General features: G+C 40.8%; 1 protein-coding gene and 1 non-coding gene across 8 annotated transcripts in view; one reads left to right on the top strand and one right to left on the bottom strand.

The window, feature by feature from the left end:
* The window catches only part of ARHGAP12 (Rho GTPase activating protein 12), a 93855-nt gene that overhangs the window by 5529 nt on the left and 61923 nt on the right, over nucleotides 1-26403 (top strand). The gene's annotated exons all lie outside the window — the stretch shown is intronic.
* On the bottom strand, nucleotides 5163-5235 carry TRNAG-CCC. The gene has a single exon. It is a non-coding gene; the product is annotated as a tRNA-Gly (tRNA).

Genomic DNA, 26403 nt, shown 5'->3' with positions numbered 1-26403 from the left:
AGACTCATTATTTACCAAGTTTTTTCCTTCAGGATGTACATTTGCTCATGTTTTCCTATTTTAGTAAAGCTCTTCAGCAATACCTTCCCTTCCGAGTATCACCTTATCACTCTTTACTGGCAACTTCTGGAAAGAGTTGCACGTGTTTGCCTCTTTGTGTTCGCTCATTTCCTGCTCATTCCTTAACCTGGTCTCATATGGCTTCACCACCCCACCTAAACAGCTTCTGCTAAAAGCTGCCCACGGTTTCATTGTTGATAAATGTACAGACAGTTAAAAAAAATTTTATATATAATCATATCATAGTTACAGTGAACAAGATTAATAACCAAAGGCAACTTAAAATAATTTTTCACTGAGGCATAGCATATAATCACATGTGTAAATTGTACTAATCTTAAATGTACGGCCTGATGGATTTGTGCTTATGTAAAGCCAGGAGCCCCTTCCCAGTCAGTATCTACACCCTCCCCGCCGTGTCTCTGCTAGGAGATTTTCATTCTTCTGACATGTTAGTACTGATCAGTCTTCTTTAACTAAACTTCCATTTTGAGATGATTGTAGCTCCGTAAGCAGTGGTAGGAAACCATAGTGAGGGGTCCCCTGTGCCCTCTGTCCATTTACCTCCGTTGTAACGTCTTGCCAGACTGGACTGTAGTATCACAGTCAGGGTGTTGATGTTGGTACAGGCGAGATGCTGGGCATTTCCATCAACACGAGGACCCCTTATGTTGCCCTCTTAATGGCCACACCCGCTCCCCGCCCACCCCCAATGCGGCTTAACCGCTCGCCACCACTAATCTGTTCTCCATTTTTATAATATTGTCATTTCAGGAATGTTATATAAATGGACTCACAGCCTATGTAGCTTTTTGGGATTGGCTTTTTAAAAATTATTTATTTATTTATTTATTTGGTTGCGTCAGGTCTCAGTTACGGCACGCGGGATCTTTGTTGCAGTGTGCGGGCTCTTCTTTGCGGCACGTGGGCTTCTCTCTAGTTGTGGCTCACAAGCTCAGTAGTTGAGATGCGTGGGCTCTCTAGGTGTGGCGCGTGGGCTTATTAGTTGTGGCGTGTGGGCTTAGTCGCCCTGCAGCATGTGGGATCTTAGTTCCCCAGCCAGGGATTGAACCTGTGTTCCCTGCGTTGGAAGGTGGATCCTTAACCACTGGACCACTAGAGAAGTCCCCGGGCTTGGCTTTTATCATTCCACATAATTCTCTGGAGATTGATCCAGGTTGTTGTGTGTATCAGGGTTTGTTCTTTTTGTTGCTAGCTAGTATTCTATGGTATGGATGTACCGTACTTAAAAATAATTCACCCATTGAAGAATGTCTGAGTTTCCAGTTTTTGGCTTTTGCAAACAAAGCTGCTACGTATAAACGTTTGTGCACAGGTTTTTGTGTGAACGCACCTTTTTTATTTCTTTGGTATAAATGCCCGTGTGTATAATTGCGGTTTAACTTTTCAAGAAAATTAAGCAGCAGTTATATGGCAGTTGCACGTTTAATTTTTCAGGAAACTGCCAAGCTGTTTCCTGGAGCGGCTGCACATTTTACATCTGTGTCAGCAATGCTTGTGGTCCAGGTCCTCTGCATGCTCACCCGCATTTGCTGTTGTCTCTTTTTTATTTTAGCCATTCTGATAGGTGTGTAGGGATTGCTCCTGATTTTAATTTCCATTTCCCGAATGGCTAATGATGTTGAACACCTTTTATGTGCTTATTTGCCATCAATAGATCCTTCTCATTGAAATGTCTCTTCAAGGCTTTTGCCCATTTTTAATTAGACTTTTGTACTGTTGAGTTTGGAGAGTTTTAAAATTTTTTTATTTTATTTTTTTACTTTTTATTTTATTTTTTAAATCTTTATTGGAGTGTAATTGCAATTTACAATGGTGTGTTAGTTTCTGCTGTACAACAAAGCGAATCAGCTATATGTATACATATATCCCCATACCCCCTCCCTCTTGAGCCTCCCTCCCACCCTCCCTATCCCACCCCTCTAGGTCATCACAAAGCATCAAGATGATTAGAGAGTCTTTTTTTAGTATAGTCTAGATACTAGTCATTTGTCAGATATATAATTTGCAAATATTTTCTCCCAATGTCTTTTTGTACTCTTAACAGTGTCTTTTGCAGAGCAAAGGTTTTTAATTTTGATAAAGTCCAATTTATTAATTTTCCCTTTTATGGATCAGGCTTTTGTGTCAAATCTTAAGAACTCGCTATATAGTTCTATTAGTCAGGGATCTCCAGGGAAACAAGCAATAAGGTGTGTGTGTGTGTGTGTGTGTGTGTTTGTGTATGTGTATGGAGAGAGATTTATTTTAAGGAATTGGCTTATGTGATTATACAAGTTGGCAAGTCCAGCACCTGCAGGGTGGGATGGTAGGCCGGAGACCCAGGGGAGAGCCAGTGTTGAAGTTCAGATCTGAAGTTTGTCTGCTGGCGGAATTTATTCTTGCACGGGAGGTCAGTCTTCCGTTGTCTGAGGGCCTTCAACTGACTGGATGAGGCCACCCACTCTATTGGGGGCAGGGGGCAACCTGATTTATTCAGAGTCCACCAATTTAAATGTTAATTGCATCCAAAACACCCTCACAGAAACATCTAGAATAATGCTTCACCAAATATCTGGCCCAGCTGAGTTGACACACAAAATTAACCATCACAGTAGGTTTAGATTCTAAATATTTGCCTCAAGTTTTTTTTCCCCCTAAAAGTTTATAGTTTTACATTTGAATCTGTGATCCATTTTTTTAAAAAAAAATCAATTTATTTATTTTTAGCTGTGTTGGGTCTTTGGTTTTGTGCACGGGCTTTCTCTAGTTGAGGTGAGCGGGGGCTACTCTTTGCTGCGGCACACAGGCTTCTCATAGCGATGGCTTCTCTTGTTGTGGCGCATGGGCTCTAGGCACGCGGGCTTCGGTAGTTGTGGTGCACAGGCTTCAGTAGTTGTGGCACGTGGGCTCGGTAGTTGTGGCGCACGGGCTTAGTTGCTCCGCGGCATGTGGGATCTTCCCGGACCAGGGCATGAACCCGTGTCCCCTGCATTGGCAGGCAGATTTTTAACCACTGCTCCACCAGGGAAGTCCCTGTGATCCATTTTGAGTTTAGTTTTTGTATGAGGTTAAATCAGGGTTCATTTTTTTTGGCCTATGGGTATCTGATTACTACAGTACTGTTTGTTGAAAAGCTATCTTTCCTCCAATAAATTGCTTTTACACTTCTGTCAAAAATCAGCTGGCCACACTTGTATGGGTCTGTTTCTGGGCCATCTCTTCTGTTTCACTCTGAGACATGTATGTCCCTCCTCTAATACCACACAGGCTTCATTACTCTAGCTATATAATAGTCTTGAAATTGAGTAGACTGATTCCTCCTACTTTCTTCTTCTTCCAAGATGTTTTTGCTATTGTAGGCTGAAGAGGGGAAGGAGGTCTTTGCAGATATGATTAAGGTAAGGATTTTGAGATGAGGACATTATCCTGGACCCTACATGCAACCACAGATGTCCATAGAGAGGCAGAGGGGCACCACACAGAGGGAAGGTGTGAAGATGGAGCAGAGGCAGGTTTGGAGATGCCAGCTGGGATTCTAATAGGGATCATCTGTAGGTTGATTTGGGGAGTTATGCCACCTTAACAGTATTAACATTTCTTGCAGGCAGGTCTGCTAGTGCTGAATTCTCTCAGTTTTGTTTGTTCAGGAAAGTGCTTCACTTTGATGCATGATTTCTTTAGATACAGAGTTCTTGTTGGTGATTTTTTTCTTTCAACACTTGAAATATTATACCCACTCTTTTTTTGTTTGCATGCTCTCCAGTGAGAAGTATGCTGTAACTCTTATTCTTGTTCTTCACTAGTTCAGTGTTTTTGCTTCTGGTTTCTTTCAAGATTTTCTCTTCATCTTTGGTTTTCTGCAGTTTGTGTGCGTTTTTTTGTACTTTGGTATTTGTGTAAGTTTTTGGTATTTATCCTGCTTTCAGTTTGGGAAATTTCTGTTGACGTATCTTCAAGCTCATTGATTCTTTTCCCAGCTGTGTCCAGTCTACTGATCATCACATCAAAGGCATTTTTTCTTTTCTGTTACAGTGTTTTAATTTGTGGCATTTCTTTTTGATTCTGTCTTCGATTTTCCATCCCTCTGCTTGCATTACTCATTTGTTCTTGTATGTTGCCTACTTTTTCCTTTACAGCCCTTAAAATATTAATAGTAGTTATTTTAAATTCCGCCTGATAATTCCAGCATCTGTGCCATATCTGAGTTTGATGCTACCTTTATCTCTTTAGATGGTTTTTTTCTTGCCTTTTGCCATGCTTCGTAGTTTTTGTTGAGAGCCAGACATGTTTTATTGGGTAATAGGAATGGAAGTAAATAGGCCTCTAGCGTGCAGTGTTACGTTCAACGGGCTAGAAATTGGACTGTGTTTAAGGTTTGATGTAGTTGTAGGTACCAGACAGAGGCTTTAACTTCTTCAAGTACCCATGTTTTTGGCCTTCTCCGAGAGTTCCTCGCTAGTGCCTGGCTCCCCAGTACATCTCCCTGCTGCCTTCCTGGCCGGGGTGGGGGGCGGCGGCCGTGCCTCATTCCTTGGCCCACATGCCCTCCACCGATGTGCTGGTCAGAGGATAGCCTCCTTGCTGCTCGGCGGTGGTGCAGGTTCTGAGTCTCCAGTAAGCGCCCTCTGTGTGTATGTACATAGGTCGGGGGGTCTTGTGACTGTCTGGCAGTGACCTCCCTGGTTGCTGCCTCTGCCTTCTCTGACACCACCCTGGTGGGGTTTTAGGGTGCCTGTTACAGCCCTGCTTGCCACCGCTGGTGGTCTGTGGGTGGAATCGGTGGTTTGTTCTGTGGCATTTGGCTGGACTAGTGCGGTAATATCCAAAACCTTTCAGTCTTGCTGGTCTTCCCCTTTTCTGGATCTTCTGCTAGATGTAGAGCAGGGATTTGTTGGGGCTCTTTTGGTCTGTGCCTGTTGGTGTTTCTGGGTTGCTGACTTCCCTCTTTTTTTTTTAATGTTTATTATATTTTGGGTGCACCTGTTTTTAGTTGCGGCGTGCGGACTCTTAGTTGTGGCGTGCGGACTTCTTAGTTGCGGCGTGCGGACTCTTAGTTGCGGCATGTGGACTCTTAGTTGCAGCATGCATGCGGGATCTAGTTCCCCGACCAGGGATCGAACCTGGGCCTCCTGCATTGGGAGTGCAGAGTCTTACCCACTGGACCACCAGGGAAGTCCCTGACTTCCCTCTTCAAACCTGTGGTATATGAAGCCACAGCTAAACCTGGGGAACTCACCGGTTTGTTGTTCACTGGGTCCTGAGGTCACAGTTGGTTTACCTTCTCTCTGCCTTTCAGAGTTGTCTTCTGTTTGCTTTATATATTACGTTTTTATTTATACCTAGTGTGAGGAATAGGGTAAAGTACATTTCCTCCTTCTTCCCAGAACTGGAAGTGATTGGTAAGTTTTTAATGGTAGTTTTTAAGTACTCATTGTTTTGACCTCTTAACAGTCTTGGTTAGAGGATGGCCTCTTTGCCACTTGGCAGTGGTGAAAGTTCTCTGGGGGATCCTCTCATCACAAGCTCCCACCATGCCCTGTCTTTTTCCTTTGCTGTACTCATCACACTTACGATTGTTTTCTTTCTTCTCATTAGTCAGCCTGTGGTCTCCAAGGCCACGCTATCTACCATGTCTTGATCTCTCTGTCTGTCCGGTGCCTAGCATAGTACCCTGGTACATAGTAGATGTGCTAAATGCTTCTGTAATGATGACCAGTGTTTAGCCACAAATACATGGAAGGGGAGACCTAGATTAATGTCCCATCAAAGATGCATGTTTCTGCTTGAAAAACAGCCATCCTGCAGTGCTATGACCTTTGACACAGCATAGGCTTTATGAAGAATGTTATTAGAGAGGTGAAGTTGGGGGTAGAAAACTGTAATGCAATAGAGAGATTCCAAAATTTGAGTAAAAATAAAATCATAGGGCTTCCCTGGTGGCGCAGTGGTTGAGAGTCCGCCTGCCGACGCAGGGGACGCAGGTTCGTGCCCCGGTCCGGGAAGATCCCACATGCCGCGGAGCGGCTAGGCCCGTGAGCCATGGCCACTGAGCCTGCGCGTCCGGAGCCTGTGCTGCGCAACAAAAACAAAAAAATCATAATATTCAGTCTCCCCCACCCCCCCCTTAAATTGGGTACATCATATGCAGGGTCTTCATCAGATCAAGTTTTTAGGTCATTTCAAAGTTTATACTAATGGTTGATACGAAGATGAAACTGAAAAATCAGTGTTAGTTCCGAGCTCCAAACCTTAGAACAGCCTTAAAAATTATACGCTTTGCTCCTGATGCCCTATTTTTCTCTCATGATCTCATTAATATTCCTTTAATATGTGTGTCTTACCAGCCTTGAGTATCAAGTTTCCCGGTTCCCTGTAGTTAGAAAGTGAGGTCTAAAGCTGGAAAGTCGAGATGGTAGACCTTCGTCTGTGAGGCTGACAGGATGCCAGAAGAAGTGATGACTTTAGGAAGAAGGCCAAAATACTGTAAAGCTGAGGATCATGTTATTTTAAAAATATAATATGAATGTTTATGATGACTATGAATCTAGAAATGTTTATGTTCTATACTAGCTTTTTTATATTGGCAGATGTATTTATAGAAAGTTTCTTCATTGACAGTGCTAAACTAATGTATTTCTGGTATTTGAAATCTAATATTAAATTCATCTGGAAAATTTTATATATGGAACAAGTCATCAACATTTCTAGGTGTTATCATAGTGCACTAGGTTCACAAAATCAATTCTGTAATTTTTTATAGACTGAAGCTTTGCTTCTAATTGAAGAATATTTAAATATTACTTTTTAGTCTTTATTCCCATGTTATGTGGACTGTTAATACAGATGTTTATTGTATTTAAAAATACAGATTTTAATTATACAATCATAAATATCTGTGTATTTACAAAGAAAGAATCATACTGTATGTGCAGTTTCACCATACGGAGTATTTTCCAAATATCTATTATGCAAACAGAATATTTACTAAACAAAGAAGAATGCTGAGAGGTGTAATTTTTCAGGCTAATTAGATTTTCTGGTTAATTCAGGATTAGGTATAAAAGGTTTCAGTGTTTGTTAGAGATTTTCCTAAATCTGTTTCCACAAAGGTGGCGCTGAATCTAAAAACAGACATAAATTAGCTTTGTATAGCGACAGCTAATAATGTCCCCTTTCGTCCAGATCCTCGCTCGCTGTTGGTAGACCCTTTTGTGAAGTCCTCCACTGCCCTGCTGCTGGAACGCGTGGAGTCATCACTTAGCTTCCTTAAAATTCTCTGAAATGCTGCTTTGCCACCTGCTCAGACTCACCACAACTTCCTGTTTAATTTCTTTATTGCTTAGAGCAGCTCCCAAATTAGGAATTTTAGGAGATTTGGGTGCTGATGGCTTATGCTATATAATGGCTTGAATAAGTTTTAGTGAATTTGTCTGAAAACCTAATCTTCAGCATTTATATCATGATTTTCTTTGGTAAAGTATGGATGAAGTTCAGTGTCCTATTTCAAAGCAGTTGGAATTGTCTCTTGAGTGCTGGTATTGTTTATTTTACTTTTTTGTCGTTGTTGTCTTTTGTGATTTGCTCTCAAATTATGTCTCTCTCTTTTTAAAAATAAATTTGTTTATTTGTTTATATTTATTTTTGGCAGTGTTGGGTCTTCGTTGCTGTGCCCAGGCTTTCTTTAGTTGCGTCGAGCGGCGGTTACTCTTCCTTGCGGTGCGCGGGCTTCTCACTGCGGTGGCTTCTCTTGTTGCAGAACACGGGCTCTAGGTGCACGGGCTTCAGTAGTTATAGCACAGGGCTCAGTAGTTGTGGCACACAGGCTTAGTTGCTCGGCGGCATGTGGGATCTTCCCGGACCAGGGCTCAAACCCATGTCCCCTGCATTAGCAGGCGGATTCTTAACCACTGTGCCACCAGGGAAGCCCTGTTTTATTTTTTAAATTTAGGGCAGTGTAGTGTCTGAACTTGAGTTAGGACAGATGTGGCTCTTAAGATTTGGGATCTGCTGCTGTGTAGCTGTATGTCCGTGGGCAAGTCCCCTAATCGCTGAGCCTCAGTTTTCTTACCTCTAAAAATGAACTGAGAGTTGTTGTTATATTTAATGAAGTACTGTGTGTGGAACTCCTTGTGTATGTGGCACGAGGGAAGCCCCAAGCACGATACTAGTTCTGTTCTCTCCAAGTCTTATAGTTGCTGGCAGTCTTAGAGATTAGAATGCCCAGGCACGGTATGTTTAAGGGTTTCACTGCTCTTTCAGAACCCTTAGTTTTCTAAACCCTGATGTTTTAAGTTTATATATATATTAAAGATCACTAAAATCTTTCTTAGACCTTGAATCATAGGAGATGAACATTTTAAGTGGTTCCTGGATTTTTAAACAATTTTCAAAATTATTTTTACATGTTTTTATAAAGTAGAAAGCTGTACCTTTACTTATTTGAGTGTGAAGGTGAACTTTGTATTCCTTTTGATAATAATTATTAGTAGAATTGGTGGTATATTTTTTGGCACAGAAACTGGAGTGATTAATATCTCTACCAAATTTCAGAAGGACGATCTCATGGGTGGCAGATCTACTTAATCAAATCAACTGGCAAGTATATTTAGTGGCTTTGCTTTCGAAGGCTGGCCAGCCAAATTACTGTCAGATTCTGGATTTTCTATATCCCCCTGCCCAGAATGCATACTCTAGTATTAACAGTACTTGACTCTTGAAAAATTAGTTAAAACAGTTGACTGTTTTGAGACAACCAAGATGGGTGTATCTGGTGACTTAATCATTAGACGATAAAAGCGAAAAAGCTGGTAAACTGGAAGTGACATTTCATTTAAATAACTAAAATAAATAATAAATAAAAGACTCAATATAAGAATAGATGTACATGAAATCGAACATATTTGTAGTAAGCCCTTAATAATCCCTGCCTGTGTTGAACAGGAAATGTATTAATGTGAAATCTGTAGGTGGAATAATAAAGTAGTTTTTCTCTCTCCCCTCGTTAATTTTTTTTTTTATTCTTTAAACTTACTTTAGCAAGTAGTAATTGATTGGCATTTTAGTTCCATTCCAGTTCTTGGACTGTCCTTTGCTTGAGCATATAAAGTACTAAAGGGGTGATGGGAAGTAAAGAAAAGGGTTCTGATGATCTGCAGAAATGGTCATCATCGCCACATATGGAGAGTTGTTTGTATTAAGATTGAATCTTATTTCAGTAATATTTTAATTCGTGACATCCCTGGGAGTGACGAGATCAGCAGTGCTTTTTTGGGTGGTTTTGTTAGTTTGACTTTTTCCTTTATAATCAGCTGTAAATAAAGACAGCCATATTTAGGCAAACTTACAAAGTTTTTCAACTACAGTGTCCTTTAGCTGTCCTTTCTTTGTATTTTCCGCCTCTGAATAGCATTTGGGAAACTATCTTCTGTTTCTGCTTTCTAGGATCATCTTCTTGTCAAATCTTTCTACTAAATCAAAACAGGAAAGAATAAAAGGTGTTTTGATTTTATTTGATTGACTACGTACATATTTATAAAGTCACAGGATTTATATGAAAAATGCAATTTGATGAAAAATGCGATCAGAATTTGGTGAAAAATGCAAACTCCTCTCTCAAGAAATGCACATTTACATCAAATTTTGCTCTAATTTCAGGGTATCCAGAAACCCAGATTCTTAAAGTGAAAGTTCTGGGCAAAGTGATTATGGAGTGAAAATTGATAAATCTTTAAGGAAATTTAGGCATAAATGTCTAATTAGATGGAAATTTGGGAGAGGAGCTAGATCTGCTTGAAATTACATTTGGGTCAAACCTGAAGGCAGAATTCATTGCGATCTCTTAGGGTGACTGCTCTTACCGTCTTTGGCATGCCTTCTCTTCTCCATGAGAAGAGCACCTTGTTCTAACTGCTGCAGGTCTTTTCTTAGAAACTCTTGATATTAGAAGGTAAATGCTTTATCATCTATCATTAACTTCCTCCTGGAATCAAGAGCCTGCTTTAATTTAGCATCGATCTGTTTATCAGGCTCCTTTCTGAGGATCTAGTGACAGCTGTAGATCATCTTTTCAAGAAAATGCCTGCATGTGTATTCATGCATATGGTGCCACTGGGCTCACAATCCACATAAAACCCTTTACATCCACCTCTCTTTCACCTTTTTCCTGCCCTTTTCTCACCTTTTCCTTTTCTAAGACAAGTTGGTCTCTTCTTTACCTTTCTTATAGACTTGACCTGTCCTTCTGCCTCATGATCCTAGATGCACTTGGCTTTATTTTACCCTTTTCTGCTTTAATTCCTGTCTGTTAGTCAGGACTTAGTGGTAGAAACCCAACTGTGCCTAGTTTAGGCAAAAGGGAATTTACTGGCTCATGTAACCAAACTAGAGGAAGGGTTTATTCATGTAGGCGTTAGGGGTGATTGGAACTAAGGCCTTCTCACTGTCAGGATTCCTTTTATCCTTTCTCTCTTATCTCTCATTCCCCTTCCATGACTCTGTCATTCTTCCAAACAGACTTTTTCCACATGGCTGTAGACAAGTTGCTGGCAAGTGCTAGGGTCACATCCTTAGTTTTTCTATTAGAGCATCTATTTAGAGCATCTATTTTTCTTCCCTTAGTTCTAATTCAGAAAATCTTGGAGAAAGAATTGGCTTGGCTTGGGTTATGCTTATGCATATGACCAGGGGCACGGTTGGATCATACCCAAACTGCGTAGTTGGAATTTGAGTAGAAGCAGTGCCCCCACAGAAGTAGCAGACGTGCTGTTCCCAGAATAAGGGAGAGGAGCCAGGCAGGCAAATAATAGTTGTCGACCGTATCTTCTTCTTCTGAGGTCTTCCCACTTCACACCCATTCTGTGCCAGGCCAGTTATCAAGTGCCACGAAGGCCAGGGGAAGAGCTGGCCAGGACAGAGTTATCAGGCTGATTCCAGTTCAGCGTAGGAAGAGCAAAGTAATATTCCCTTTGTGCACGTCCTACTCTCTTCAGATTGTAGTCTTTAAAGCCAAAGATTGTATCCTACCCATTTCTGCCAGCAAACTTCTGACAACAGATAATAAAGAATCTGTACAGTGAAGGCAGTACTGATGGGAAAAAGCAACTTAATATGCTTTACACGATACGTCTGCAGTTGATAAGAGGTGAACTTGTGATGGTTAATTTTAGGTGTCAGCTTGGCTGGACCATGGTGTCCAGGTACTTGGTCAAACATTATTCTGCATGTTTCTGTGAAGGTGTTTTTTGGATGAGATTAACATGTAAATTGGCGGACCTTGAGTAAAGCACGTTGTCCTCCATTATGTGGGTGGGCCTCATCCAATCGGTTGGAGGCCTTAACAGAACAGAGAATAGAACCTCCCCTTGGTAAGAAGGAATTCTGCCACCAGACCGCTCTTGAACTTGAACTGCTGTGTTTCCCTTGGTCTCCAGCCTGCCAGACTGCTCTGTAGAATTTGGACTTGCCAGGCCTTCACCATTGCATGAGCCAATTCCTTAAAATAAATCTTTTTCTATATCTGTCTGTCTTTCTCTCTGTCTGTCTGCCTGTCTATACACCTCTTCTTGTATCTGTTTCTCTGGAGAACCGTAATGTACAGGTTACAGCTGCTGACTGCTCCACGCTTCTATCATCACAGATCCAGAAGAAAGACCTGAAGTTTGTATGTGAAATCCTTTGCAGGGTCGGCTCACCTTAGCTTAATTAAGTCTTGTGCTCGTCTCTGGACCAATTCCTCTGGTAGGTAGGTTGAGCGCCCTCATGCGTCAGCACTGTATTTATTGCCAGCCCATCACAGAGAAGGCGTGAGGTGTGCAGGGTAGTATGATTGGCAGTACCACCAGAGTCCCAGCTTTCGGGGGAGGGCAGATAACCAAAGAAAGGGCCGCGGTGGTGCTTGCACCTGAAACGAGGGCCTGCTGGGCAGTCAAAACAGTACATGTTCATATGGCACAATTATTTGCTACATATTGGAATATATCTATCTTTTGGAATATGGAATGAGTGTATTCTTTATGTTTTAGAATTCGTGGATACTGTGTAACATCAATTGCATATAAATTTCTTCACTTCTGTAGACCAGTTCTGATGGACTTTAATGCGTGAATTTTCCAGTTTGTGATTTGAAGTCTTAGACATGTTTAAAGATTAAAGTCACAGTGTCAGTTGACTTGAAATACTGGAAATCTCTCTGTCTCTTTAGATGTATGTATGCATATTGGTATGTATGTGCATTTGTATGGATGTGTGCATGTATCTGTACATACATGTGCACACATGCATACGTGTATGTATGCATGTGCATGCGCACACACGTATGTACGTACGTGTGCATGTGTGTATGCATGCGTGTGTATGTGTGTATACACACATACATAATTTTAGTATGATTGTCGTAGAGTAGCAGTAGAAAAAGATGGTTGGAAAGATGACATAATTTTAAGACTCATTTAAAAATGTGTTCATTAAAAATGTTCTGTGTTTTCACCCTGTTTCCTTCGTAGGAAAGAATTTGCTAATCTAGGTGACATATCAACAAAAACAACAGACGTGAAAACGTTTTTGCATTTTTGTTGAGAAAAATCTCATCTGTATGCATAGAATATCTTTAGCAATTGCTTCAGTAAATGCCAGACAGATGGTTTAAACTTAGGATGACTCCTTGAACAATTTTATCACAACAATTATTTTGAAACGTGTTATAACAACATTTGAGCTCACATTTCTGGAGAATCGTGAATGTAACTTGGTACATTAAAGGGAGAGGGAAAGGACTAGGCTTCTAAACCAGAGAAATTTGTGTCTCGGAGCCTTTCTACAAGATGCTTGACTTCTGAAGCCCTCTTTCCGTAACCTATGGTTGAATACTACCTGTCTGTTTTTCTGTCTCATAGAGAGGAATTCAGTAACTTAAAAGTGGTTGGAAGGTAGGTGAGTGACAACTTGGTTATAGAGGAGAAATAGAAAAATGAAGAACTAGAGGGGATTCATTAATATTAATAATATAGTGAGAGACAGGATGATGGAAGGAACTAAGCATGGTTAGTTGAGCGTCTTTACTGTGTCAGGCTCTAGAATAGATGCTTCCATGTGTGGTTGCTTCACAGCTGCTTTGTAAGGCAGGTAGGGATAACTTTCTTTTTACATTGAAGAAACAATTGCATATTCTCAGTTTATGAAGTCAAGGGAGTATTTATACCTTTAGAAATACTTAAGGGCTTCCCTGGTGGCACAGTGGTTGAGAGTCCACCTGCCGATGCAGGGGACACAGGTTTGTGCCCCGGTCCGGGAAGATCCCACATGCCACGGAGCGGCTAGTCCTGTGAGCCATGGCCACTGAGCCTGCGAGTCTGGAGCCTGTGCTCCGCAACGGGAGAGGCCACAACAGTGAGAGGCCCGTGTACCGCAAAAAAAAAAAAAAAAAAAAAAAAAAAAAGAAAACACTTAAAAATAATTAGATCAAAATTCTGACCTTGTTTGATTTTTTTAAAAAATATTTATTTATTTGGTTGCGCTGAGTCTTAGTTGCGGCAGGCATGGGCTTCTTAGTTGCTGTACGTGGGCTCCTTAGTTGCAGCTCACAGGCTCTTTAGTTGTGGCATGTGAACTCTTAGTTGCAGCATGCATGTGGGATCTAGTTCCCCAACCAGGGTTTGAACCCAGGCCCCCTGCATTGGGAGCGTGGAGTCTTAACCACTGGACCACCAGGGAAGTCCCCTAACCTTGTTTGATTGAGCTGTGAGTTTAGCCAGTTACTTTTTTAATGGAACACCAATTTTACTTGAAAGAATGACTGACAGACTGCTTATTCACAGCAGGGCATTTGTTGGACATTTTCTCAAAAATGAACAAAGTAAGGCCATTGCTTTAAAAAAAATTGATTTTTGTTGCAAGTGATAAAAATCAAGCTTTCAGATGAAAATTAGAATCTTGAAAACTTGTATCTGCCGCCGTGAGCTTATAGTTTTTCAATCTCAAGACTTTCCTGATAAAAGCAGTGGTGATGTTAAAGATTTTGTATTTGTTTTTGATACTGTGTAGTGAGTTCCAACATTTGGAAAATAAGATAAGCCTAACTCAGTGAATTAATATTTTTCAAGTGACCAATGCATGATGGATACAAGAGTCATTCAGAGGCAAGATAGACCAGTGGATTTTAATGTGACAAAGTACAACTCATTAATTGATGTGATTTTTAGATTCCACATTGCAACTAATCTTTAAGAAACCGCTACTCATTGAGTTTTGGAGGAATGTTAAAGAATGTCCACAATTATCTGAAAAGCTTATTAAAATAATTCTCTTTTATTGTCTGCATTTTGGTATAAGACCATTTTTTCTATATGTGCTTCAGCCAGAACAACATATTGCAAGAGGTTTAATGTGGAAGCAGGTATGAGAATCCAGATAATGAGGAGATTTGAAGCTGCCAGACAGTGCTGTTTTCCTCACTGTTGTTTTTGGGGGAGGCTGTCATTATTTTTCTAAATACATATTCATATTAACATGCAACATGTTTATTATTTTGAAATAAATTTAACAAATAATGTTAAAATTTCCTAGTTTTAACTTCTAATACTAAATATCAATAGATACGATATTGAACAGGAACAAAAGCTCTTTTGTATCCCAGGTAATTTTTAAGAGGGTAGAGGGGCTCTGGGATCAAAAAGTTTGAGAATGCTGTTTTGGTGAAAGGGTCTGCATTTAGCTAAGGGAAAGTAGTGTCTGACTGAGGCCTCACAAGATTCTTCTCCTTGGAATCTAACGCCTTTGTTTATAGGTTCAGGGTGTGCGTTAGTGGCTTAGCGTTTGATGATGGTAACAGGTTTTGGTAAAATGTTATAAAATTTGGCCAGAGACATTTTGGCTAAACTGTATTTCAGTTAGAGAGATGAATTCTTTGTTAAAATCTGTTATCAGTTAATTTGGTAGGCATATAGTCAGTGGTGTTTTAACAGTACATGGAATTAAATTTAATTTTTTTGTTGTAAGCATATATGCAGTGTTATGAACTATAGTAATATTAAAATGTTGGAAATTTCTTGCATTAGAAATTCTTCATACTTAATATAAAATATTATATGTAGTATACATAAAGTCCCATCCCCATAAGAAGGGCACAACACAAACACACTCAGTTTCAAGATCTGAAAACCTTGACTGTGCAAAAATAGAAATGACAAGAAGTGAAAGACGTGTGTCTCTAGTAAGGATGGAAAAGAGGAAGATTTCCCGTAGCCAGACTGTTTTAAATATTTTTTTGTGCTGAAGTTAGAAAATGGAAAGCTTATCAAAGGGACTGGGCCGGGGGGGAAGTCTGCCTTCTGAATCTGTTCTTCCTTAGGCAGAGTGAGAGACGCCTCAATCAGTGCTGGGACTGTTTTTCAGTACTTTCATATAAGATGAATTAACACCATTTCTCTTCTTTCATCTGTTTAGCTTGTTGAACTAAAATTTGAAGCAAGTTCAGGCAAGGATAGTTAATGTGAGCCTTAGGGAGTAAATAAATATGTAGTTTTTAATGCACTGAAACCTCAATCAGTTTTTCTGGGGGATAGAAGTTTTTGCCTAATTGAATATCCAGTATCTATGTTTCATTCACCACCTATTAAAGGTTTTCTGTGTGCTAGAAGAGATGCCACGTCTAGTCTGGTTTCTGCCTTTAAGGAGCTCATAGTTTAGTGTATTTCACTCTGCTCTCCAGCAATAGTAAAGCTAGCGTATGAAAGATTATTGAACCTTCCTTCAAAGAATCAGACGTTTGTCGTCATCATTATTATTACTATTAGTTGTCTGTATAGTACATAGTATATTTGTTAGTTCATAGTGTCTCCAGGACATACTCAGTGTTACTTTTGGAGGAAAAAAAATAATTGTACTGTCAGGTGTCATTTGTCTAATTCTGCTAAAGTGAAAATGTTGAAAAATTCCAGGTAACAGTTTTGGTTAGATAGGCTCTAATTACTGTAATTTTTTTTTAATGTGTATGTTTACTTTTCTTTTTGTCTGATTAAAAAAAATACATCTAAACCAAAACACTTGTTTCTCCTACTCTGTGATCTCTTTATCTCTGTGTTCGTTATTCTGACATTCACTTAAAATCCTATGGATGTGGACTTATTTTGGTGACTCTACCCTCTGAATTTTACTCATTCTTCTTGGCCTCTTAATGAGAGCCCAGAGCATATGTCTGGCCTTCTTTATCTCCTTTTTTTATATATATATAAATTTATTTATTTTTTTGGCTGTGTTGGGTCTTTGTTGCTGCACACGGGCTTCTCTAGTTGCAACGAGCAGGGGCTACTCTTCGTTGCGGTGTGCGGGCTTCTCATTGCAGTGGCTTCTCTTGTTGCAGAGCACGGGCTCTAGGCACGTGGGCTTCAGTAGTTGTGGCTCACAGGCTCTAGAGCACGGGCTCAGTAGTTGTGGCTCATGGGCTCTAGAGTGCAGGCTCAGTGGTGCACGGGCTTAGTTGCTCCGCAGCATGTGGGAATCTTCCTGGACCAGAGCTCGAACCCGTGTCCCCTGTATTGACAGGCGGATTCTTAACCACTGTGCCACCAGGGAAGTCCTGTGGCCTTTTTTATCTTTTTGTCTAATGCTTCTCCACAGATGAAGCCCAGAGTTGTGTTAGTGAGAATCTCATAAGTACCCAAGCACGTAATCTAGTGGAAGGTTGTCAGTGGGGGGAGTTCAGCCTCCCTGTCTCTTTGGGAAACCAGTTGAGCTGGGGCGGGTGTCCCATCCCTGGCTCTGGGAGAGCAGACAGGTGTGGCACTTGTAGGCAGAAATGTATGTGAAGGTCATTTAAAAGAAAAAATGGTGGGTGTGTCTTGGCAGTTATTTTATAGTTCCCAAGTGATTGTGATTTTTTTTGTTACTTCAGCATACTGAAGAACCATGAAATGAACCTTGAGAATTCTTTTTTCACTTAAAATTACCTAGTTTCCCATATTTACAGGTGCTCGGTGACTTGGGGTATTGAATCAAGGAATCTGTTTCCTAGTGGAACACACTTCCACACTGTTGATCATCCTGTTTTATTTTGCATTGCAAACTTAGCTGGAGAGCCGGCAGCATTTTGAGCTTGGAATTTTGGTAGTGTCATGGTGAGGCAGCCGTACTTACCAAACCAAAAGTCACAACATTTGTTCTGATGAGTGTAAGTGGGAGGTAATATTTGAAATCTGAACTGCGTCAAATGGTTGCTGTGCTCATGGAGAGGAGAGCATTATTTATTTAGGTAAGTATTTATTGCTTACTTTTGCTGTGACAGGCATGATTTAGAAATTACAGAACAGTATTCTCAAATCTTTCACTGGAAGATAGGCAAAATGAAATTAAAGTGGAATAACGTAGCACTTAATATTTCTTGTTAGTGTTTTCTGTTTGTAACTTTAGGGAGAGAGAATGTGCCAGTTCTTTGAAAATATTTTACACTGTGGTAATAAGAGTATTTATTAAACACAGCTGTGAGGTATGATTACTGTTACTTGTACTTGGTAGGGACAGTATAGGTAGTGAGTAATAGCCTGGACTTTGAAATCAAACAGACCTAGTTTTAAATCTTGGTTCAGCAACTCCCTTGTGAGGAGGGAGGAATCATGAAACTCCTGGGTGCTGAGGACACTAATGACATGAGAGAGTCAAGTGCCTCAAACAGAGTATATGCTTAGTAAATATTCATTGCTATGTAGTATTTTTTTATTGCTAAAGTAAAATTTTATTTAAAAAAAGACAGTTCTAAACTCTGTGGGTTTCTATTTGAGACCGTTAAAAAGAAATTTTCTAACTTCTAAGGACGCAAGCAAAAATTTTTAAGAAATGCATAGTTGGCACGTTGGGTTAGAATCAGTTTATTTGGGTATGTGTTTTATGTATTTTGTGTACTATATTGGGCCTCTTGTAACGTATCTGTGGGCCCAGGGCATTTATTCCCGTTTCTCAGCCTATAGGGATAATGTTAGGCAGGTTTTTTTATTTTAACATGACATTAGTCACTACATTTATATATTATATTTGATAATCCTCTGTCAGTTTTAATGTTCTTATGGAAAGCTGACGTGATATAGTTTTGGGGGGAGAGCCTATGATGTAAAGTCTGGGAAATACACTTCACTGCTTTGAGCCTTGCTTCTCATTCCTGAGTTGCAAAGCCTCTCAAGGACAGGGATTTGTCTGTTACTGTTTTCTATCCTGTCAATCAGGATGTATTGAACATTTCTTGAATGAGTAAGTGAAAGAAGGAGAGCATACAAGGCTCTAGTTAAATCAAAAGACATTAACGAGTATGACTTCTCAGTTCTGTTTCTTAATTAACATTATGTTGTCAAACAGAAATCTTACTTTATTCACTGGCACAAGCCCTTTTCTTGTTTTTCCAATTTAGTCTATAATGTACTTCCAAAGAAGACATGCGTTTTTGTGTGGCTTACTTTTTATAGTTCATAACTAATAACTCTTTCTAAGAATTCAATATTATAACTTTCATAAAAGTTTCCCCATTAATCAGGTATAGAGGCAGCATAGTATAAGAGAGGCGAAGAGCCAGGTTGCCTGGGTTCAAAGTTCAGATCGATCACTTTCTAGTTGTCCAAACCTGGTCGAGTACCCAAACTTTTCTGGAACTATTTCCCCATCTGTAAAATGGGAATAATAGTAGTACCTATGTCATAGGTTTTTATGAAGATTAGTTGGATTTATATAAGTTCTTAGAATAGTGTCTGGTCCACAAATATACTGCTAAGTGTTTTCTATGTTTATGTGTAGGTGTACTCTTATTACTTTGATCTCAAACATACCCATAGAGCTATATATTTTTGACATTTTAATTAAAAATAGAAGATAAATAGCAAAAGCCTATTTTAATTATGTAGGAAATAAAGTTTACTTAGTAAGTGAATGGCTGAATGTATAAGTCATAGGAATATAATTATCTATTGATCAAAATATTAAAGGTAGAACTTAATTACTGTGGTTATTTGATGTAGATACTTACATGTGTATCTACATTTGGTTCTTTTCCATGAAGTGATGTAAGGCTATGTTTTCTGGATAAGCATTTTTCTGAGACCATAAGTCAGGATATTTGAAGATAGAATCTGCAGTGTCTTCTCTGTATTTCAGAGAGGTTTGGACACATCAAATTAAACAGTAGTTTTTTTCTTCTCTTACAGTTGTATTGAGATGTAATTGACATACAGCACTGTGTACGTTTCTGTATAGCATAATGATTTGACTTACATACATAATGAAATGATGACCACAGTAAGTTTAGTGAACATCCATAACCTCATGTAGATACAAAATTTAAAAAAAGAAAAAAGAAAGAGTTTGATGAGAACTCTTAGGACTTACTCTCTTAACTTTCATAGGTAACGTACAGCAGCATTAATTATATTAACCATGCTGTTCATTTCATCCCTACTACTTGTTTATCTTATAGCTGGAAGTTTGTGCCTTTTGACCCCCTCCATCCGGTTCGCCCTCCCCTCACAGCACCCTCTTCCCGCCTCTGGTGACCACAAATCTGATCTCTTTTTCTATGAGTTTGTTTTTTGGAGTATAATTGATCTACAGCACTATGTTAGTTCCTGGTGCACAACATAGCGACTTGATATTTCTATACATTACAAAATGGTCACCACTAGGGGCTTCCCTGGTGGCGCAGTGGTTAAGAACCCGCCTACCAATGCAGGGGACACGGGTTCGAGCCCTGGTCCAGGAAGATCCCACATGCCGCAGAGCAACTAAGCCCGTGCGCCACAACTACTGAGCCTGCGTTCTAGAGCCCGAGAGCCACAACTACTGAGCCTGCGCTCTAGAGCCTGTGAGCCACAACTACTGAGCCTGCGCTCTAGAGCCTGTGAGTTACAACTACTGAGCCCATGTGACACAACTACTGAAGCCCGTGCTCTGCAACAAGAGAAGCCACCGCAGTGAGAAGCCCGCTCGCCGCAACTAGAGAAAGCCTGCACACAGCAACAAAGACCCAACGCAGCCAAAAAATAAATAAATTAATTAATTTAAAAAAATAATCACCACTAAACAATAGTTTTTTAATACCCACTGTGAACTATCGGCTTTAATAGAACTGTTAGATTTTTTTCATACATATTTGTTAAATATTTTAATCATTTTTTATTTAGAAAGGAAAACACTGATGGAAAAGAATAAAATAAAACAAAAACCATAACTGTAGATTTAATGGAATAATTAAATAATTCATGCATTCAGTAAATATTTGTTGAACACCAGCTGTGTACCTTGTATCGTGCAAGGTTCTGGGGATTTGATGGTCAGCACAGAGCATATCTTTTAATAGAGCCCTACTTTATGAATGCATACAGGATACCTATGTAGAACAGTGGATCATTTCTGTTGCTTCCCTATTATCTCCCATAAGAAAATTTTAATTGGACATTCCCTGACCTCCGGGGGTTGTTAAAAGTGCCTGCAGGGAATTGCCGGAAACCTTGTAGAAGTGTGTAGGCGCCATTACCGTAACCGTGGAGGAGCTGTGTAGGAGATTCTAATACGGCTCTGGTAGTGTAGGTGGTGGTGATTTTAGTTAAGGAATTTATTTGATATAAAAACTGCCAGCCTAGTGTCAGTCTCTTAGTCTATATTGGCTTCTTTTAGAACTGGAGCCAGGGCTTCCCTGGTGGCGCAGTGGTTGAGAGTCTGCCTGCCGATGCAGGGGACACGGGTTTGTGCCCCGGTCCGGGAGGACCCCACATGCCGTGGAGCGGCTGGGACCATGAGCCATGGCCGCTGAGCCTGCGCGTCCGGAGCCTGTGCTCTGCAACGGGAGAGGCCACAACAGTGAGAGGCCCGCGTACCGCAAAAAAACCCCCAAGAAAGTGGAGCCAAACGTGAGCGTGTTAGGTACTTCGTGGGGATGCAGGTAATTAGTAGGATAAGGCGATGAACTAGGTAATACAAGGTCAGAGGTCAGAGGAAAGATTCATGGGGAAAGATAAGTTAAACAATAAACAAGAAAGCTAGAGATTCTGCACTTAATTTTTGTGACTATTTGACTTAGGCTAGGTTCTAATAAAGTTATATTTTTTAAATAAAATTTTCCTTTTTTAAAGGAAACCACTGAAGTTCTCTGTGATAAGTGTTTATTTCCATAGTTAAGGAAGAGAAAATTTCTTATCTTTTAAATAGGTATTAAAACTAACATGTGAATTAAGAAAATCAGTTGAAACTCACTGTTAACATGGAAGTGACACTTGTACATAGCTGAAGATTGCACTTTCTGTCCATCCTTTCTGAGGTTTCTAGAGAAGGAGAATGTCAAGGTTGAAGGAATCTAAAGTTTGTAATTATTTGAAGTAATTGCTTTGGAAGAATGCAGCACAATGCATATCCATCTAATTTTTGTGTGCTTGGTTTTAATAAAATCTAGCTTAACTTGAAGAGGGCATTTTCTTTTTCCTTTTTTTTTTTTGCGGTACGCGGGCCTCTCACTGTCGTGGCCTCTCCCGTTGAGGAGCACAGGCTCTGGACGCACAGGCCCAGCGGCCATGGCTCACGGGCCCAGCCGCTCCGCGGCATGTGGGATCTTCCCGGACCGGGGCACAAACCCGTGTCCCCTGCATCGGCAGGTGGACTCTCAACCACTGTGCCACCAGGGAAGCCCAAGGAGGGCATTTTCACAGGAGTTGGCAAACTTTCTCTGTAAAGAACCAGAAAGCAAATATTTTAGGTTTTGTGAGCTATATGGTCTCAGTCACAAGTATTCAGTTCTGCCGTTGTGGCATTAAGCAGCCAGAGACAGTGGGAACAAGGGCGCATGGCTGTGCTTCAGTCAAACTTCATTTACACAAACAGGCAACAGGCTGCATTGGACCATATCTTGCCTGTCCCTTTACTATAAATAGGGAGATGCTGCAGTATGTTTTTTTCCATTTTCATAGTTTTAGCTTATTTTAGAAAGTGTAAGATTCAATAAAATACAAGACTGCAGAAGCATTGCTATACAGAGAAATCTAAGGCTTCTGAAACAGAATTGTTGCCATTATTTGCTCAGAAAGTTCATCAGCTGGTATAAGACAGTTCAAATTTTATGTATGAAAGGAAGCTTAGGAGTTTGATTTTGAAACTATGGAAGTGCAAGATGTTTAAAAGTTAAAAATTCTAAGCAAAAGGTCACAGCCTGCACCTATTATGATTACAGCTTCATTGGAGACATCAATAGGTTATGCTTGAGTAGTTTTCTGGAGGTTTTTTCTTTTTCCTTTTTAATTCTAGTCTCTATTTTCCGTTTTTTTATAAAAGGATGATAGATTTTGTGCAGGTTATTAATACATCAGTTTTCTAGCCAGCAAAGTGTGGTTTCAAAATTTTATCAGTTATCTGCAAAATATTTCCCTTGAGTATGTCAGGTTTTCCTTTACTTGATTTATTATGCTTACTGTAGAAAAGCATTGAGAAAGACCCATGTCATGTGGATGTTACTGCTAAATATTCAAGTAATGTGACATATACATAGAGATTAAAACTTCTTGTTTTTATAGAAAAACCATCTATTTTAGGTTTTAGTTTAATTTTTCTCATCGACAGTTTTGTTACTATAATTTAAATGAGTTTATGGAGAAAAACAATCAGTTTATTCTTCAGTTACGATAACTTGATCGCCAGCTGTTAAAGAACGGGTGACGTAATCAAGTGGGGAGGAATGTGACCTTTTTATCTCCTTAGCTACAGCTCTAAAGATTTAAATAGGAATTAATAAATCTCAGTGTTCCTATAAAAGCTAAATATGCTGTAATTAGAAAAATGGTATGGACACTCTTAAAACAGTTACTTGCTCTGACACATATGTATCATAGATTTTATGTTAGTGCATTCACCGAAATAGAACGTGGAGCCTGAAAACTGTGATAACCAGACTTGTTCCTTCCTGTGGCCAGCCTTTTCTTCTCTTAAAAGGAACCAGGCATCTTTATGCCACTTTCAGTATGTCTCATTCTGAAGAGCAGCAGTATCCCTAAAGGGCAAACTGGGCAAGAAGCTAATAAAGAATTTAGGTCTCTGCCGCAGATGTTCTCTAGAGACTTCGGAACCCTGAATGAAAACCTTTTTATTTCTCCTGTGAATGTTCAGATACCTGATAAAAAGGAACAAACATATAAATAACTGATCTGGGGGACTTCCCTGGTGGCCCAGTGGGTAAGGCTCTGCGCTTCTGCTGCAGGGGGCGCACAGGTTTGATCCCTGGTCGGGGAACTAAGATCCCGCATGCCACACAGCGCGGCCAGGTAAAAAAAAAAAAAGACTTCACTTTCCAGTGCAGGGGGTGCGGGTTTGATCCCTGGTCACGGAGCTAAGATCCCACATGCCTTATGCCCAAAAAACCAAAGCATAAAACAGAAGCAATATTGTAACAAATTCAATAAAGATTTTAAAAATGGTCCACATCAAAAAAATCTTAAAAAAAAAAAAAAGCTGCTTGGGAACAGAGGGAGCCACCGTGTCTCAAGTGAGCCTTGGAACAGGGTAGAGTAATTGTGAGTCTTTAGATGAGGATTGGGGTTAATTTGACTTATGGGGAACATGTCTTTTGTATTTAGGAATCTTTTCTGAAAATTCTGAACTGAGAGCTAGCTGTGATGAAGAAGAGAGGTTGGAAGGGGCTCTAAAAGGAGACCAAGGATCTTGGAAAACAAACTGCAGCTTTGACTAGCTTAACTCTCCGTTGACCTGGAGTACATTTGTGAGGTGGATTTTGTTTCCTGCACGTTGAAATATAAGTAGAATGTTTTATATTTTTCTCCCTGGGAATGGGGCTATATGAGGAGGTCAAGAGGAGCAAAAACAAATTGCTTTTAAACTTAGCTGCGGATTGATTTTCTCCCCTCTATTGGATTAATGGTCTTCAGTGTGTGTAAGATGTTGGGAAGCAGGAAACGTGTAAAGCATCAGTGCTATTTTTAGATAATGACCTCTAAAGGTAATGGTAAGCCTTCCTTAAGCAGTTTCAAGAGAAAAGGGCTCTGGGTATAAATCTTATCAGTCAGGGTTCTCCAGAAACAGAACCCACAGGGTGTATGTAGATACATATCAGAGCATATTTGTTACAGGCATCAGCCCATGCTGTTCTGGAGGCTGAGAAGGCCCACAGTGCACCGTGTGCAGGCTGGGGAACAGGAGAGCCAGTAGCGGAATTCAGTCCAAGTCAGACACCCTGAGACCTGGGGCGGGGGTGGGGGGAGGGGTACATCCCGTGGGCCAAGGCCCAAGAACCTGGAGAGCCGTCGTCCTAGGACAGGAGCCGTGGATGTCTCATCTCAAGTTGAGAGTGAATTTGCACTTCCTCTTTTTTGTTGACGCCCTGAACTACTGGATGATGCCCACCGCCACTGGTGAGGACAGTCTTCGCGGGCCTCTCACAGCTGTGGCCTCTCCCGTTGCGGAGCACAGGCTCCGGACGCGCAGGCTCAGTGACCATGGCTCATGGTCCCAGCTGCTCCGCGGCATGTGGGATCTTCCCGGACCGGGGCACGAACCCGTGTCCCCTGCATCGGCAGGCGGACTCCCAACCACTGCACCACCAGGGAAGCCTGAGGACAGTCTTCTTGACGCAGTCTGCTGATGCAAATGCTAATCTCTTCTGGAGACACCCTTACAGACACATCCAGAAGTAATGTTTTACTGTCTATCTGGGCATCCCCTTAGCCCAGTCAAATTGACACATCCAGTCAATCATCACAATACCCAAAGGAATTGAAAGCAGGGACTACAACAGATATTTGTATGTCCATATTCATAGCATTATTCATGATAGCCAAGAGGTGGAAGCAACCCAAGTTCCATCAACAGATGCATAGAAAACATTTTGGGTGTACATACATACAATAAGATGTTATTCAGACTTAAAAAGAAGTAAATTATGGGCTTCCCTGGTGGTACAGTGGTTGAGAGGCCGCCTGCCGATGCAAGGGACACGGGTTCGTGCCCCGGTCTGGGAGGATCCCGCGTGCCGTGGAGCGGCTGGGCCCGTGGGCCATGGCCGCTGAGCCTGCGCGTCCGGAGCCTGTGCTTCGCGATGGGAGAGGCCACAGCAGTGAGAGGCCCGCGTACCGCAAAAAAAAAAAAAAAAAAGTAAATTCTGACATATGCTACAGCATGGGTGAATCTTGAGAATGTTATGATAACTGAAATAAGCCAGTTACAAAAGGACAAGTATTGTGTGAGTCCACTTATATGAGGCACCTAGAGTAGTCAGATTCATAGAAACAGAAAGTGGAATGTTGGTTGCCACTGGCTGGGGTATAGGGGGATGGAGAGTATTGTGTAATGGGTACAGAGTTTCAGTTTTGCAAGATGAAAAAAGTTCTGGAGCTGGATGGTGTTGATGGTTCTAAAGAAAGAAGGGCTGGGAATGATTGCCCAATGTCTAGACAGGTCTCAGCTTGTGAAACTTTAAGATGAACGGCTCAAAGAGGTGCTAGACTTTTGATCATTGTCATTATAGAACAATCCCTTTCTGCCTACCCTGCTTTATCCATTAGCTACTTGGCGAACTTGCTAAAGGGAACTGTATTCTCATTGTGGCTTATTATGAGGATCATAATTCTAAGTTCAGTGACTACATATTTGGCTTAGAATGAACTCAAAATATCTATGACCATGAACAAGCCCTTCCTCCTTGCCTGCTCTAGACTTTCTGGGTAAACTTGAAGTTTTGAGTATTGACCTCCATGGATATCATAAATGTTCTTGCCTTTGTAGCTTAGGCTATAGAACTTCCTAAAGGTCATTCCAGAATTGTTTTGTGGGTTTAAAACTAATGGCCTTTTATTTCCCACAAATTTTTAATCTTCAAAATAAATGTGCTCCTTGAAGAATAAATTAGAAAATACAGGACTTCCCTGGTGGCACAGTGGTTAAGAATCCGCCTGCCAATGCAGGGGACACGGGTTCGAGCCCGGGTCTGGGAAGATCCCACATCCACAGAGCAACTAAGCCCACACGCCACAACTACTGAGCCTACGCTCTAGAGCCCGTGAGCTACAACTACTGAGCCCGCGAGCCAAAACTACTGAGCCCACGTGCCTAGAGCCCGTGCTCCGCAACAAGAGAAGCCACCGCAATGAGAAGTCCGCGTACAGCAATGAAGAGTAGCCCCCGCTCGCAGCAACTAGAGAAAGCCCGCGTGCAGCAACGAAGACCCAACACTGCCAAAAATAAATACATTAATTAAAAAAAGAAAGAAAATACAGATAAACAAAACCAAAACAAAACCAGCCATAATTCCATGAAATAAATTGCAAAATCTTACGTAGTGTGTGTGTGTGTGTGTGTGTGTGTGTGTGTGTGTGTGTGTGTGTG

The sequence above is a fragment of the Monodon monoceros genome, unplaced genomic scaffold, assembly GCF_005190385.1.
Source record: "Monodon monoceros isolate NGI ecotype Baffin Bay Population unplaced genomic scaffold, NGI_Narwhal_1 Super_Scaffold_21, whole genome shotgun sequence".
Classification (NCBI taxonomy): domain Eukaryota; kingdom Metazoa; phylum Chordata; class Mammalia; order Artiodactyla; family Monodontidae; genus Monodon; species Monodon monoceros.
The sequence above is the reverse complement of the archived record's forward strand: the minus strand, read 5'-3'. Positions and strand labels throughout refer to the sequence as shown.